Genomic DNA, 16,451 nt, shown 5'->3' with positions numbered 1-16,451 from the left:
GCCAGGTCGCAATTGTAAATGAGAACTTGTTCTCAACTTGCCTACCTGGTTAAATATAAAATAAAATAAAAATAAATTGTAGCTATATAAGCATCCCCCTGGCAACAGTGAGTCGATGACATTTCTGGTTGCGACAACCTTGCTATGATATCACTATCTGCAACCAACAAGTAACCAATATTTGCACTCACCAACCAATCCGAAGGACATAGCTCAGTCGAGGTTGCGACACCAGGAATTAAAGAATGGGGGACATTTTCTACCAAGAACCAACATACTCGTTGATGCCGACCCTGTAAAGAATCCCAACACGGCTGCTGTATTTAGCCTTGAATCATTGTTAATGATTTATTTTCCTTACCTTGAAAATCTGAGAGTAGAAAAGTATCGGGCTTGATCCGAAAATCCTCTTTCCTCTCAGTCTGTAAATCTGTCATCATCATCCGTAACTTTTTAATATGAAAACCTGTCTCTTTTTGTCAAACCGCTCACCCTCTTCAGGATTCGAATTTATAGAAGGGTAGCCTAAATGTGTTAAGCTTAAACACCCCAGGAATCTTGTTTATCTCAAATAAGAGAATTAGCTTAATTTATACATTTAATATCAAGTTCACATCGAAAACGTAATGTAAATAAAGGAAGTAATTGAAGACACAGAATTGGAGGAAGACGTGAGAATGACAAATATACTCTTAATTGTTTGAAATCAGTCCACAAGGCACACAAGCAGGACAATTAAATAGTTTATACAATGGAGCATTCGAAGACTGACATTAATTGAACAAAAATGTAATTAGAGAATTCTAATTCTAAAAGGGCTTTTGTGCTCAGAGTGAATTAAGAGTCAGGGGAGAATACTTATGAGTAATACATCAATGACAAATGATGCTGTATATACAGTTAAATAAACACCACAGAGGGACAAACAATTGAACACAAATAATTACAATTATATATAATTAACTGAAAATGGAGAGCGACTGATTGCTGGCTCCATCAGAATGCCCAGCCCATAAGGAGCAGAGGACAGGGCTGACTGAGTGTCAGCTGGGCACGGGCGTGGAGATCATGAACAGAGGCCCAGCCGGGCACAGATGTGGAGATCATGAACAGAGGTCCAGCAGGGCACAGGTGTCAAGGCCACGGACAGAGAACCAGCTGGTGGTGGAGTAGTCTGTACAGGAGCAGAGGACTGATGCGGTTAGAGGTGTGGACTGGATGCTGGATGGTAGGACACCTACAAAGTCATCTGATTGGCAGCATGTTTTTTGCATCACTCTTCATCAATGCCACCAAATACCCAGCATACCATAGAGCATTTCTAAAGGCTGAACTGCCTTGTTGCTGGGTTGCCAACTCGGATCAGTACAGCCCTCCTGGCCAAATTTATCCAGAGCTATAGCCCTGGTGTACTCTCTTTTAGAACTGTCTCCTGAAATGGCAAGCATCCTTACTGTCAAAAATCAAATCCAATTGTATTAATCATATACACAGAATACAGCCGGGTGTAAACAGTGCAATGAAATGCTTACTTGCAAGCTACCTTTCAATATAGCCCTTGTCATGTAACCTATCAGCTCACCCAAAGATAAAAAACGACATAAATATGAGAATTCACTGGACTGAGAATGGAATAATTCTAAAATAACGTTTCACAAAGAGAAATGTGTTGCTGTTTCTATTAAATATAAAAGATGCATTAGATTATTAATTACATCAAAATGATATTGCCATTACCAGTGTATTTGCGTGGAACAGTGTAAGGAACCATATGCTCACAGAATGCGGGCAATTACAGCTTTACCTGCCTGAGCTACCTGGGCATCCAGAGCAGCAGAGGACGGGCAAAGTACCTCTCCATCTCTACTGAGCTGCAGATGGTGGTGGAGGGCGGTCCCACCACATTTTGTCAACCCTGGCAAAGTCCATCTCTGGAATCCCATTCCACGACCACCTGAACAACGCCTTGGACACCCAGGTATGGTCCACATCAGGCAAAATGCGTTGTCATCCCTTGGGAAGGCATACGTCTCTCCCTGAAATCAAAAGACAACAATATCCCCACACGAGTAATGATGTATTGATGATAAATCCCCCAAAGATCAGGTCATCATATCACATGAGACATACTGTGTAGGCCTAGTATATCATTTAAAATGCAAGTCATCACTATAAATACTTAAAATACAGACAGGAAGGGCTGAAAAGTAGAACTATTAATTTAATTAGATCAATAGATTAAAAACCATCAAATGACTATCCTTTGTTTTACGTATCTATTATCGCCATAAACTAAACATAATCATTAATTAAAATAATAACTCCAGATTAGCATGAAAATAGTTGTGTTAACAAACTATTTTGATGGTCAGAGTCATCGGACGTTGAACTAGCTAACGTTACGTTACTTTGATAACCTGTGTCAGTGTCAAAACACCAGTTTACTAACGCGTTAGATAGCATTACTGTAACTACACTAAATATTGTTAACCGAACCGTGCTAGCATATTACTGTAGCCTAATGTACTGATCTTACCTGCTAGATATTCCGATCAATGATGATGATCAATGAAAACAGCAGACAGCAAAACATTGTAGCTAACGTTACTTCAGAAAATAAAGATAATTCGCGAACAAAATTACCTGAGAAAATACATTTTTCCATGGTTCTCTTCTAGAGTTTAAACGTCCCGCCATAGCTCTATCCTCATTGGTCAATTCTCGGTTACTTTTTGGTTGCACTGGCGTCTCGGATTGGTTGGCGAGTGCAATTCTTGGTTACGTTTTGGTTGCAGACGGCGATATGATTGATTGTCGCAACTAGAAATTTGCGCCAGACCATGAAACGAAGTTGGAACAGAGTCTTAGAAATGTGTTGAAATACCGTACATGACGTGCTGAAGCCAGAGCCCGGATAGCTCAGTCGGTAGAGCATCAGACTTTTAATCTGAGGGTCCAGGGTTCAAGTCCCTGTTCGGGCGATGCTTTTTATTTTATTTTACCTGCTAAATATTGGGCATAAACTATGTTTCATTAGCTAGCTAGGTGGCTAAACAATAATTTTGAATTCACATGCACCTTGAGGACCCAGCCTAAATTGCGTTCTTGTGTTTACACTAATTCGTTGTATTCGGGAAGGTCCATTTCTTGTATTTACCAGTTTTAAAGACCGCCAAACTGTAATTATGTAATAGTCAATAATAAATACAGAACAGAACAGAAGTCTACTTTGACTGGATTTGATTGGAATATCACTTTCAAGGCTGTCTGGTGAACGTTTCTAGATGTGGGGCTAATTTGTGCATTTCCTAAACATGCCGCTAGGCAGAGACATTGCCCATGCACTTTATGGGCTGACAGGCTCCTTTTCAGTACACGACACACTAACGTGACGTTAAATTAACACAGATCCGCGCGAATTTCGGCTGTTATAATATGGAACGCCGTTTGGGTCTTTACGTGCCAAAAAGATACACGTCAAATAACACTATTTGACACGTCAAATAAGCTTCTTTAACAATCTGGACCTGAATATGACTCCACGTCACATAATAATTTAACACGTTCATTAATTGTATACGTAGTTATTACACATTGATTACACTCTCACTTGTATTTCATATGTCAACGATTCACCGATACGTATGTTATGAGTCATAGATTTTGTCACTGATGATAACATTTGCCTAAAGGTCATTTGGACTCAGCCCAAGTCTCAGGTACTGATGAACTTCTAGTGAACTTCTGTTCTTCCGAGGTAAAATTAGCTAGCTAGTTAACGATGGCTGCCCAATTTCTCGAAAATTGTAAATCTACCATCTCTGATTTGCACCAGACTGCTGCTCACGGACAGAAGAGATGGACTTCAACCATCAATAGCCAGGTAACGTTAACTTAATGTTAGCTAGCTATCTAACGTAGGTGTTGAGAGTGAGTGGTGTAAACAGCTGCAAAAAAAGTAACTACACATAATATAACGCTAACGTTACCTAACTACCAGCGGCGTTAGCTAGCTAACGTTAGATCTGATTGCCATTGATATTTAACTGAACTCAGATACCTAGCTAACGTTAATTGTTCATAATCTAACGTTAATTATGGAATACATAAAACGTTAACTAGTAACTGCTGTACAGTAACGTTAGCTAGCCAGCGATGTCTGTATGAAGAGCCATTTTTTTTAGCTAGTTTGTAGCTAAAGTACGTTAGTTAAAACTGCATCGCCTGTCAATGCACGGTTGTCTTCATAGGTCGGAGGCTCAGAGTTGGCACAGTTTAGACAAGAGAACACTTTAGGGGTTGTTAACTACATACAAATAAAATGTCACTGGACCAATCGGGTCTGCTTTCTATATTTCAGGCTAGAGACCATGTTGCAGAGCCTGCGGTGGACAAGCGGTCATTTGATTGATGAAGAGATAGCCAGCAATCTAATTGCTGTTGCAGAGTTCCTACAAGAGGCAAAATGACATCCAACAACGGGTACCTTACGAAGATGGCATGTTACGTTTGTATAATTTTTTTTGTATGGCATGAGTGGCAAAGGCTGAGATTGTTTCATTTGACTTGTCCTGTGTTAAAGTCTCCTGTGTCAAGTCAATCAATGAAAAAAACATTTGGTTGGCCTACAATGCTGTTTTTAAATTCTATATGGTGATCTTATAGTCTTTTAACCTAAAGTTTTTAGGAGTGTATTTTGTAATTAATTATCTATTGTATTTTTTATTTCAGTATCCTATCAAGTGCCTTTGGAGGGAAGGCGGTGTGACATCACCAAGGAGCAGCTTGAGTTCCTCATAGATTGTCATATGACCATCAGACAAATGGCAGATGTTCTCAATGTGTCCCACTCTGTGGTCAAGCGGCGCATGAGGTAAGTTATCGTAATTGAATAAAGCAATTGTAACACAAGAGGGAGATCTCTACATCCCCTCTAGATTTGATCACGTTCCTGATTGATGTGTCTTTTTGTGTTCTTTTTGTATTTAGTCATTTTCAGCTTTTCAGGTCCTACTCACTGTTGTCAGACGCTCAGCTGGATGAGAGGATCAAAGAGCTGATATCAATAAAAACAGAATGGCGTCACTATAAGAGAATACAAATGTATTTTTGTAAAACAAATGCATCTTGTTTTTTAGGTGGAGGATTGTTATCCATGGTGCTGTGGATGGTTACAGCAGACTTGTTGTGTTTCTGAAGGCCTCTGACAACAACAGGACTGCCACAGTCATGGATGTCATTCGAAGCAGTCATCACCAGCTACGGAGTACATCCCGGGTGAGATGTGACCGGGTGGTGAAAACAACCGTATCTGTGCCTTCATGGAGCAGTTCAGGGGTGGTGAGAGGGGAAGTGCCCTCCGAGGAAGGAGCACTCACAACCAGAGGATAGAGCGGCTGTGGGGGGACGTCTGGCATGGAGTCTCCAACGTTTACCATGACCTGTTCACCTTCTTGGAGACGGAGCAGATCATCGACATCAACAATGAGGTGCACCTGTGGGCACTGCACTTTGTGTTCCTGCCACGGGTGAACGGCTTTCCTGTGGCTCAGTTGGTAGAGCATGGTGTTTGCAACACCAGGGTTGTGGGTTCGATTCCCACGGGGGGCCAGTACAAAAAAAAAATGCTTGTAATTAAAATGAAATGTATGAATTGTATGCAATCACTACTGTAAGTCGCTCTGGATAAGAGCGTCTGCTAAATGACTAAAATGTAAATGTAAAAAATGTGAACAGCGATCTTGCTGTGTTTGCCAGTCAGTGGAACCACCATGGGCTGAACAACGGCAGTCACCTCTGCAGTTGTTCGTCTCGGGTTCCCTGGCAATGCAGAGGGCCAATCTGACCATCAACCACCATCAGCTCCTCCAACCACCACCTCAGCTCCTCCATCCACCACCTCAGCTCCTCCATCCACCACCTCAGCTCCTCCATCCACCACCTCAGCTCCTCCAACCGCCACCTCAGCTCCTCCAACCGCCACCTCAGCTCCTCCAACCACAACCTCAGCTCTTCCAACCACCACCTCAGCTCCCCCAACCACTGGCGCCGCAGCTCTTTATTGGTCGGAATGGGTGATTGTGCCACAAATCCAGTTGACCATCAGCAACACACAGATGGAACTGTTGTGGACAGTACTTCCATTGGAAGGCCCCAGAGGCAGCCTGGGAGTTGACATTCTACAGAGGGTTATGGCAGTTATATCTTCAGCGCCAACCTGACTTACTACACCCCTGATACTCCCCTACTGGGATGAGGGATTGGACGCTATATCTTTAGCGCCACTCGTTCCTTTGAATCAGTTCATTTTTATAATACTATTATACATTTTATAATACTAACATTCCCCCTCTTTCACACACTGTAGGATTTGTTCTCTAGAAAGGTACGACAGACATCTTCAACTCTAAACGGATGGGGACCAGAGTTTAGACACAGGTGGCCTTAACAAAAGTTAAGTACTTCCCCATTCCAGTACGATTCTGCTTGGTCATATTTGGAGAGACTCAGGTACTGTTAAGATGTACGGCATATGGTTGTTGTATTTGCTCTATGGCGCTTTAGCACAACATTCCATCTGCTGACGCAATATTTGTCTTCCACTCTGTACAACACGACCCAGGAGAGGCCTACTGCAAGCACTGGTGTGGAGCCTTCAGAGCGTGCCTGCTGTGGGAGGACAACAGAACATTGTGAATGGACATTATTAAAACAGAACTTACATTTTTGTAATGCCCAATCGGGACTTTTATAAATTGTTAAAATAAATAATTGTTTGGAGAACGCCCTATAGTTAAAAAAATTAACTTTGAAGATAGTGGTTCGCCCCCGTTACATTTTATATCACTGTGATTAACAGAAAACTATTACAGTTAGTAACATAACATTGTTGACACATTGCAACAGCTCAAATGATGTGGTTGAAGATGGACTAGTGCAGGGCTCCTAACCTTGTTCCTGGAGAGCTACTGTCTTGTAGGTTCACTCCGACCCTAATCTAGTGCACCGGATTTGAATAATTACCTGCTTAATAAGTTAATCAGGTTAGTTACAATTGAGGTTGGATTGAAAACCTACAGGAGGGAACAGGGTTGGAGAGCCCTGATGTAAACCTACAGGAGGGAACAGGGTTGGAGAGCCCTGATGTAAACCTTCAGGAGGGAACAGGGTTGGAGAGCCCTGATGTAAACCTACAGGATGGAACAGGGTTGGAGAGCCCTGATGTAAACCTTCAGGAGGGAACAGGGTTGATGTAAACCTACAGGAGGGTCAGGGTTGGAGAGCCCTGATGTAAACCTTCAGGAGGGAACAGGGTTGGAGAGCCCTGATGTAAACCTACAGGATGGAACAGGGTTGGAGAGCCCTGACGTAAACCTTCAGGAGGGAACAGGGTTGGAGAGCCCTGATGTAAACCTACAGGATGAAACAGGGTTGGAGAGCCCTGACGTAAACCTTCAGGAGGGAACAGGGTTGATGTAAACCTACAGGAGGGAACAGGGTTGGAGAGCCCTGATGTAAACCTTCAGGAGGGAACAGGGTTGGAGAGCCCTGATGTAAACCTACAGGAGGGAACAGGGTTGGAGAGCCCTGATGTAAACCTACAGGAGGGAACAGGGTTGGAGAGCCCTGATGTAAACCTACAGGAGGGAACATGGTTGGAGAGCCCTGATGTAAACCTACAGGAGGGAACAGGGTTGGAGAGCCCTGATGTAAACCTACAGGAGGGGAGAGGGTTGGAGAGCCTAGGGTTGGAGAGCCCTGATGTAAACCTTCAGGAGGGAACAGGGTTGGAGAGCCCTGATGTAAACCTACAGGATGGAACAGGGTTGGAGAGCCCTGACGTAAACCTTCAGGAGGGAACAGGGTTGATGTAAACCTACAGGAGGGTCAGGGTTGGAGAGCCCTGATGTAAACCTTCAGGAGGGAACAGGGTTGGAGAGCCCTGATGTAAACCTACAGGATGGAACAGGGTTGGAGAGCCCTGACGTAAACCTTCAGGAGGGAACAGGGTTGGAGAGCCCTGATGTAAACCTACAGGATGAAACAGGGTTGGAGAGCCCTGACGTAAACCTTCAGGAGGGAACAGGGTTGATGTAAACCTACAGGAGGGAACAGGGTTGGAGAGCCCTGATGTAAACCTTCAGGAGGGAACAGGGTTGGAGAGCCCTGATGTAAACCTACAGGAGGGAACAGGGTTGGAGAGCCCTGATGTAAACCTACAGGAGGGAACAGGGTTGGAGAGCCCTGATGTAAACCTACAGGAGGGAACATGGTTGGAGAGCCCTGATGTAAACCTACAGGAGGGAACAGGGTTGGAGAGCCCTGATGTAAACCTACAGGAGGGGAGAGGGTTGGAGAGCCTAGGGTTGGAGAGCCCTGATGTAAACCTTCAGGAGGGAACAGGGTTGGAGAGCCCTGATGTAAACCTACAGGATGGAACAGGGTTGGAGAGCCCTGACGTAAACCTTCAGGAGGGAACAGGGTTGATGTAAACCTACAGGAGGGAACAGGGTTGGAGAGCCCTGATGTAAACCTTCAGGAGGGACCAGGGTTGGAGAGCCCTGATGTAAACCTACAGGAGGGAACGGGGTTGGAGAGCCCTGATGTAAACCTACAGGAGGGAACAGGGTTGGAGAGCCTAGGGTTGGAGAGCCCTGATGTAAACCTTCAGGAGGGAACAGGGTTGGAGAGCTCTGATGTAAACCTACAGGATGGAACAGGGTTGGAGAGCTCTGATGTAAACCTACAGGATGGAACAGGGTTGGAGAGCCCTGATGTAAACCTTCAGGAGGGAACAGGGTTGATGTAAACCTACAGGAGGGTACAGGGTTGGAGAGCCCTGATGTAAACCTTCAGGAGGGAACAGGGTTGGAGAGCCCTGATGTAAACCTACAGGAGGGAACAGGGTTGGAGAGCCCTGATGTAAACCTACAGGAGGGAACAGGGTTGGAGAGCCCTGATGTAAACCTACAGGAGGGAACAGGGTTGGGGAGCCCTGATGTAAACCTACAGGAGGGAACAGGGTTGGAGAGCTTTGGACTAATGGATCTAGTTCTTAGATCAATGCATTTGAAATTCGATAAGTCACTACGAAGGTGCAGTTCCCAGAAGTGGAGCTGTCACTTAATGCAATGGATGGGAAGCCTTATTTCATGTAGTTGTAATTAAATGATGGCTGAAGTTATTGTTCTTAATGTAGGACATCAAATGATCGGATTTGGATGAGTTGGCTGCAATATGGCAGCAGTACTTCAGTCAATATCAGCAAAGGATATTGGTTATTAGTGAAGTGTAACAAAAGTGTTTCTAAAAAAAAATAAACACCAAGACAAGCAATATGGATTGTAATAATTTAATTTTAATGATCATTAAGTGCACAATAACAGCCAATATGGAAATACAGTGCATTTGGAAAGTATTCAGTCCCCCTTGACTTTTTCCACATTTTGTTACATTAGAGCCTTATTCTAAAATGTAGCGTCATACCCAAGAAGACTATGGTGGATTCGCTGCCAAAGGTGCTTCAGCAAAGTACTGAGTAAAGGGTCATAAATTTAATATTTCCTTCTTTTTATACATTTGCAAAAATGTCAAACTGTTTTTGCTTTGTCATTATGGGGTATTGTGTGTAGATTGATGAGGGGAAAAAATGGTATCCATTTTTGAATAAGGCTGTAACGTAATAAAATGTTGAAAAAGTCAAGGGGTCTGAATACGTTCCGAATGCACCGCACAAACAATACAGATGGAAGTAGATAAATGCTTAAATGTTGATGTGCAGTTACATTTTCAAACACTCAATTGCTACTGTAGTTTAGTGCTACTAGATACAATTATGTATCGTAAAAATGTTTTTATGCAACACCAAAATGTGGGGGAATTCACAATACCGGAGGTCATGAATTCCCTAAAGGCATTGTAGGTGCTATGAAGAGGGAGCCTTACTTTTTCTTCTGCTGCCCAGCGAGACGCCCTCGCGCTGTGTGGAGGAATTCGATGGTCGGAGTGTCCTCAAACCCAAGGGGTGGCACCACCGTTGCCCCAGTAGCAACCTCCAACACCATCGCCACTGTTAAAACATTTTTACGATACATAATTGTATCTAGTAGCACTGTGTACTCTCCATCTGAGTGTTTTGTTTTGTACACTTTGTACAAAATAATAAAACGCAGAACTACAGGATGTTTCTTAACATAACTCTTTATTAACTAGCTACAACTACATGTTAGCCTATCTCCAACCACGATCAACTGCCCATGACCTAACCGTCTGGGTGGTCTTAACCAATCACCGCACAGTATGATACGGCGGTAAAATGCATCCAATTATAATTCAGTATGTATTCACATATGAATATTACATCCCCCTTCTTTTAAACAAAATACAAATGTTTTACATATTCTAAGCTTTTCTTTTGGATACATGCTCTGTAGTTTGAACTCAAGGTAAGTAACCATTTATATTGCATAATACACCAACTGAATCAACATAGACTCTGAAACAATGATCCAACTTTTCAAACAAGGGATTCTCAGCAACTCAGCTTTCACTGTAGAAATGACATCTTAACATTTCAAACAAATACAATACCAAAGCATGTCAAGTGAACTTTCAATAACAAGTTTACAGTCTGGAACTCTTTTAGGGCAGCGATCCGCCTACACCCTTTGACATTTCACAGGTCGAGGACAGCTCTGGGCTTGACCTCTCTTCCTGACCTTGTGCGATATGATGTTGAGCATGCTTCTGTGTCAGTCAACAGCTCTTGTGGTGTTGCAGGTAAGTGTGGTGTATATTGTGCTGTATGTGTGTTTAGTCCATCACGTTCTCTTTCAGGGGAACAGTTCATCTCATCAGTGTGTTGTTCTTTTGTGTTCAGTAAGTGACGACGATTGCGGCGGTACACTGCTCCTTCTGCTGTGCGGACGTGATATGAACGTTCAGTGTCAGCTGGCTGGATGACGACTGCTGGTTTCCAGAGGCCATGCTCCTGGATTCTAACTGACTCTCCGTCGATCAGTGGTGGCAGTGGTCTAGCTGACCTGTCGTAGTATCGCTTTTGTTGTTGTTGTCTCTGTGCACGTTTTTCATGCATTTCCTTGTAGCTGACAACCTCAGGTTGCAGCTGCTGGTTGGTGCTGGGAAGGGTTGAGCGAAGTCTGCGGCTCATCAACAGCTGGGCTGGTGATTTGAAGTTGTCAACTGGAGTGTTGCGGTATTCAAGGAGACTGAGGTAGGGGTCTCTCTTGTCTGCTTTTGCTTTGTCCATGAGTGATTTAGCAATCTGCACAGATTTTTCAGCAAGGCCATTACTTTGAGGGTAATGTGGGCTTGTGGTGACATGTGTTAACTCCCATGCTTTTGTGAAGGATTCAAACTCATTTGATTTGTAACAGGGCCCATTGTCAGATATTAAAGTCTCTACAATGCCATGCCTGGCAAAGGCTGCTTTCAGCTTGTGTATCACAGCTGCAGATGTGGTGCTGTGAAGCTTGTCGAGTTCGAAGTATCTGCTGTAGTAGTCCACTGTTACGATGTAGTCCTCGTTGTTCCAGGTGAACAGATCGGTTGCCACAACCTGCCAGGCACAACCTGCCAACCCCTCAAAGACGCCCCACAATGTCCTCTATTTGTTTGCACATTCCAGGCCAAAACAAAATGTCCCGTGCTCTCTGTTTGCACTTTTCCATGCCCATGTGTCCAGCATGGATCTTTGTCAAAATCTCTTCTCTGAGACTGGTAGGAATAATGATTTTCTCTCCTTTGAAAATGATTCCGTTGATCTGTGATAGTTCATCACGATGGTTCCAGAATTCTGAGACGCTCTGAGGGCATTTTCTCCTCTCCTCAGGCCATCCATCCTGTATGACTTTCCTCAGCTGTGTGAGTTGTGAGTCCTTGTCTGTTTCTGCTTGGATCTCCTTCAGTTTCGTGTCACTAACTGGTAAGTTGCTGTACACAGTGTGCACTTGCATGTCCATGCCCTCACTGAGGCTGCTGTCCTTGTAGGTAAGAAACGTCCTGGAGAGTGTGTCTGCGACAGGGATGTCTTTGCCTGGACGGTGAGTGATTGTGAAGTCGTATTTTTGTAGTTGAAGGATCATTCTCTGTAGCCTTGGCGGGGCTGCAGCTAGTGGTTTCCTCATGATTGACTCAAGGGGCTTGTGGTCGGATTCCACAATGACTTGTCGTCCATATACGTACTGATGGAAACGTTTACATCCGAACAGAATGGCATAGAGCTCCTTTTCGATTTGAGCGTAGTTGATTTCACAGTCTGTGAGAGATTTGGAAGCGTAGCCGATGGGCTTTCCTTCTTGCAGTAGCACTGCACCTAGTCCATACTTCGACGCGTCCACTTGGAGTCTGAGCTCTTTGTTGGGGTCGTAGTAGGCAAGGATTGGTCCTGGTTCTCTCGTGATCAAGTCTTTCACATTCTGGAAAGCAATGTCGTGTTGCTTGTCCCAAAGAAACTCACTGGACTGCTTTAGCAGTTGACGCAGGGGTGCATTAGCATTGGAGAGGCTGGGTGCGAACTTGGATAAGTAGTTGACCATGCCAAGCACTGTTTCCAGCTCTGCATGGTTCTTTGGTGGCTCCATTTCTTTTATGGCTGAGATCTTCTGTGGATCTGGCTTGATTCCATTCGCTGTGAGAAGATGTCCGAAGTAGCTGACCTCTGTAGCGCTGACTGTGCTCTTCTCGGGGTTGAGCCGGACTCCTCTCTCGCGGGACCTTTGCAGCATCGCGCGGAGGTTTCGGTCGTGCTCCTCTTTGGTTCGACCATAAACAAGGATGTCGTCCACAATTGCCACAACTCCGTCGAGGCCTTCATACACTTCGTCAATCTTTCGCTGAAACTCGTCTTGGGCTGAGATAATCCCAAAAGGCAGGCGACGGAACCTGTAGCGTCCAAACGGTGTGTTGAATGTTGTGAGCTTAGATGACTCTTCTGTGAGCTTGATAGCCCAGTAGCCTGATCTAGCGTCCATGACACTGAAGTAGTGTGCTCCCGCTAGCTTGTGTGTGATACCATCTAGCGTCGGTAAAGGGTAATGGGGCCGTTTGATAGCCTTGTTCAAGTCTCTTGGGTCGAGGCATACTCGGAGCTTGCCTGTGCGTGGTTTCTCCACCACCACTAACGCGTTTACCCAGTCGGTCGGTTCTGTAACCTTGGTGACTATGTCAGATTGCTCCATGCTCTCCAACTCTTTCTTCAGACGGGCACGGAGAGCAAGGGGAATCTTTCTCGGTGGGTAGACCACAGGGGTTGCGTCTGGGTCAAGGTGAATGGTACATTCTCCTGGGAATAATCCTATTCCTGTAAAGACATCAGCAAACTCCTCCAGTACATTTTCTGTCTCTACTGGTGCTGTTACTGATAAAACTAGCTTGATGAGGTCCATGTCTAAACATGCTTTAAGACCTAGCACTGCAGGTGCTCTAGTGTCAACAACGTAAAAGTCCAACATCATGTCACTTTCCTTGTATTTGCATTTGAAAGTGCATGTGCCTTTTACTGGGAGCTGTTCACCACCATAACCATTCAGTCTGCGCATGGTGGGCTGTAGCTCGCACTCAGATGTCAAGCTGCGGTACTTATTGAGAGTAATAATGTTTACTTGTGCACCAGTGTCTAGTTTGAACTTTAGCTTTGTGCCTTGTGTTCCTATCTCAATGTCAGCAAAGGCTTGCTCTGTCTCTGATATGTGACTTTTCTGTGTCACTGAATCAATAAACAGTTCATCATCATTTGACTCTTTGATTGACATTTCATCTTCACTCACTGTGTGTACTGTTTTTTCACGGTAAGCTCTGCACACTTTTGCAAAGTGATTCCATTTACCACATTTAGTACACTGTTTGCCTTTAGCTGGGCAATTTCCTTGTTCGCCATGCACTTTGTATCCACAATATCCACATGTTTTGGGGCGTTTTGAGTCTGTGTCGCTCTGTTTTGGAGTTATGTCTCTCTCCGTTCTGAAACGCTCTCTCTGGGTACCGGAGGTGTGCTTTGATGTCTGCCTGACTGCGTGCACTGCTTGTTCACGTGATGCGCTCGTGCTGCGGCGCGAAATGGTTTTCATCGGAGCCTGTGCTAGCTCGTGAGATCTGGCTATGTCGATAGCTTTGTCCAGCGTTAGCTCAGACCCAACATTCAAAAGTTTCTCTCTCACTCGCGGTGAGTGTATTCCAAATACAATACGGTCCCTGACCATCTCATCCTTGTTTGCATAATCACAGTCTTTCACAAGCAGACGCAGCTCAGTCACAAACTGTTCGAAAGACTCGCTAGCTCCCTGTACTTTCTCATGGAATTTGTACCTAGCGAAAATTGTATTAGTCTTCGGCACAACATATGCTTCAAAACGATCGTAGTATGTTTTCAGTACCTTTGATTCAGCCTCGGTAAGTGTCCATGTGTTGTAAATATCTCTCCCTTTTTCACCGATCCAGAGGAGCAGGTAGCTACATTTTTCCTCTTCTCCTCTTTCCTTCAGGGGACCCGTGAACATTAGCTCCACATGCTGTTTGTACTTACGCCATGCATCGGGTAAGTTTGTAGACTCCCAGTCCATTCGAGGTGAAGGAACTCCAGAAAAATCCATCTTTTAAGACCATTTACTCTGACACCATGTTTTGTTTTGTACACTTTGTACAAAATAATAAAACGCAGAACTACAGGATGTTTCTTAACATAACTCTTTATTAACTAGCTACAACTACATGTTAGCCTATCTCCAACCACGATCAACTGCCCATGACCTAACCGTCTGGGTGGTCTTAACCAATCACCGCACAGTATGATACGGCGGTAAAATGCATCCAATTATAATTCAGTATGTATTCACATATGAATATTACACTGAGTACACAGTAAAACATTTAAATCACAAAATGGAATAATATGCAGTTACCGATAAACTTGAACGATTTACTATTTTATCTTGCACCTCAGCCAGCCAGTTGAACCAGTGGCAGATGGTGTCATTCTCGAAACACCGCCGGTTGCCACCAGGTATGGAATAGGTTACTTTAAACAGGTCCCGCGGGTCCCTGGCAGTGGGAGGCTTTATGGAGTCCACAAAAAGTGCTCAGAAGCTGTCCGGATGGTTCCCTAATGCTTTGAGCAGCCCAAGAGAGTTGAGACCATATTTGAACCTGTCATGGTTTAGAGACAGTATGTATATTTAAAATAAGTGTTAAGGACAATATAGTGATGTGTATTGATTTAGGGGGGGTGGACTGATAAAATACTTATGTCAGAGGAGGTAATGACAAGTACTTCACAGATTTATGACAGAGTTGACTTACTGCTCCAAGGCCACCTGCATGCTCCCTTGGATAAATTGTTGAGCCACCAATTCAACCACACCATCTCTGTCCTCCATTGTCTTGATAACAATCTGTTTTTTGTAGGGGAACAAGTCTCCTCCTCCTGTCTGTCTTAAAGGTCTCGACATTTGGATTAATCTGGGGGAATGTTTCCCCCAAAACCTTCAAGAAGCTGCTCCCCTCCTGACCATAGGGCACTTTGATCTGCCTCACAGGATACTCTAAAGATACTGAAATATGGAAACGTTATTTAAATCTATTAAAAAAGTATCCTAATATAAAACAGAAAAATAGTCCATGATCTTTAAATCAGTAAAAGAACCTACAATAAGTCTTATGTTTAATCACAAGATAGATTCACACCTAGCTTACTTACAAAGCAAGCACTGGGCATCGCACTGTGTCCTCATGTACTACATGGTTATAGGGAAAATATTTATTTTTATTTCACCTTTATTTAACCAGGTAGGCTAGTTGAGAACAAGTTCTCATTTGCAACTGCGACCTGGCCAAGATAAAGCAAAGCAGTTCAACACATACAACAGAGTTACACATGGAATAAACAAACATACAATCAAAAATACAGTAGAAAAATCTATATACAGCATGTGCAAATGAGGTAGGATAAGAGGGGTAAGGTAATTAATAGGCCATGGTGGCGAAGTAATTACAATATAGCAATTAAACACTGGAATGGTAGGATGTGTAGATGATGAATGTGCAAGTAGAGATACTGGGGTGCAAAGGAGCAAGATAAATAAATAAATACAGTATGGGGATGAGGTAGATTGGATGTGCCATTTACAGATGAGCCATGTACAGGTGCAGTGATCTGTGAGCTGCTCTGACAGCTGGTGCTTAAAGCTAGTGAGGGAGGTAAGAGTCTCCAGCTTCAGAGATTTTTGCAGTACTTTGAGAACTCCCATGTTCTGCCACCAACTTGCAACTCCTCACCCTAGTGCGACAATGTTTGCAAACACAGAAAGGGGTCTATGGGTATCTTATTTCCAGCTTCTCTGATGGAACAGTATTGCTATTTATGGGAATCCTGCAACACAATCTTGACACGTGACGGGCAAGGTTATTGAATGATAAATGAATGATTCCAACACTAT

General features: G+C 43.8%; 3 long non-coding RNA genes and 1 other non-coding gene across 6 annotated transcripts; 3 read left to right on the top strand and 1 right to left on the bottom strand.

Annotated features, from left to right (window-relative positions):
• Window positions 1-730: 730 nt before the first annotated feature.
• Window positions 731-2,818, bottom strand: LOC145881516 (uncharacterized). 2 transcript variants are annotated; one of them, XR_014393057.1, is made up of 3 exons: window positions 2,644-2,818; window positions 1,805-2,036; window positions 731-1,174 (listed from the first exon to the last, which is right to left on the bottom strand). It is a non-coding gene; the product is annotated as an uncharacterized LOC145881516 (long non-coding RNA). The 2 variants fall into 2 exon arrangements; XR_014393056.1 differs by having other exon boundaries at window positions 2,537-2,817.
• A 90-nt stretch (window positions 2,819-2,908) lies between these two features.
• On the top strand, window positions 2,909-2,981 carry trnak-uuu (transfer RNA lysine (anticodon UUU)). The gene has a single exon. It is a non-coding gene; the product is annotated as a tRNA-Lys (tRNA).
• Window positions 2,982-3,415: 434 nt separating this feature from the next.
• Window positions 3,416-4,492, top strand: LOC145881515 (uncharacterized). The gene is made up of 3 exons (XR_014393055.1): window positions 3,416-3,719; window positions 3,836-3,883; window positions 4,361-4,492. It is a non-coding gene; the product is annotated as an uncharacterized LOC145881515 (long non-coding RNA).
• A 244-nt stretch (window positions 4,493-4,736) lies between these two features.
• LOC106609987 (uncharacterized) lies at window positions 4,737-9,336 on the top strand. Of its 2 annotated transcripts, XR_001329817.3 has the most exons (3): window positions 4,737-4,873; window positions 5,139-5,277; window positions 6,368-9,336. It is a non-coding gene; the product is annotated as an uncharacterized LOC106609987 (long non-coding RNA). The 2 variants fall into 2 exon arrangements; XR_014393054.1 differs by having other exon boundaries at window positions 5,139-9,336.
• The last annotated feature ends 7,115 nt before the right edge of the window (window positions 9,337-16,451 follow it).

The sequence above is a fragment of the Salmo salar genome, chromosome 08 (genome assembly GCF_965601325.2).
Source record: "Salmo salar chromosome 08, fSalSal1, whole genome shotgun sequence".
In the NCBI taxonomy this organism is placed as follows: Eukaryota; Metazoa; Chordata; class Actinopteri; order Salmoniformes; family Salmonidae; genus Salmo; species Salmo salar.
The sequence above is the reverse complement of the archived record's forward strand: the minus strand, read 5'-3'. Positions and strand labels throughout refer to the sequence as shown.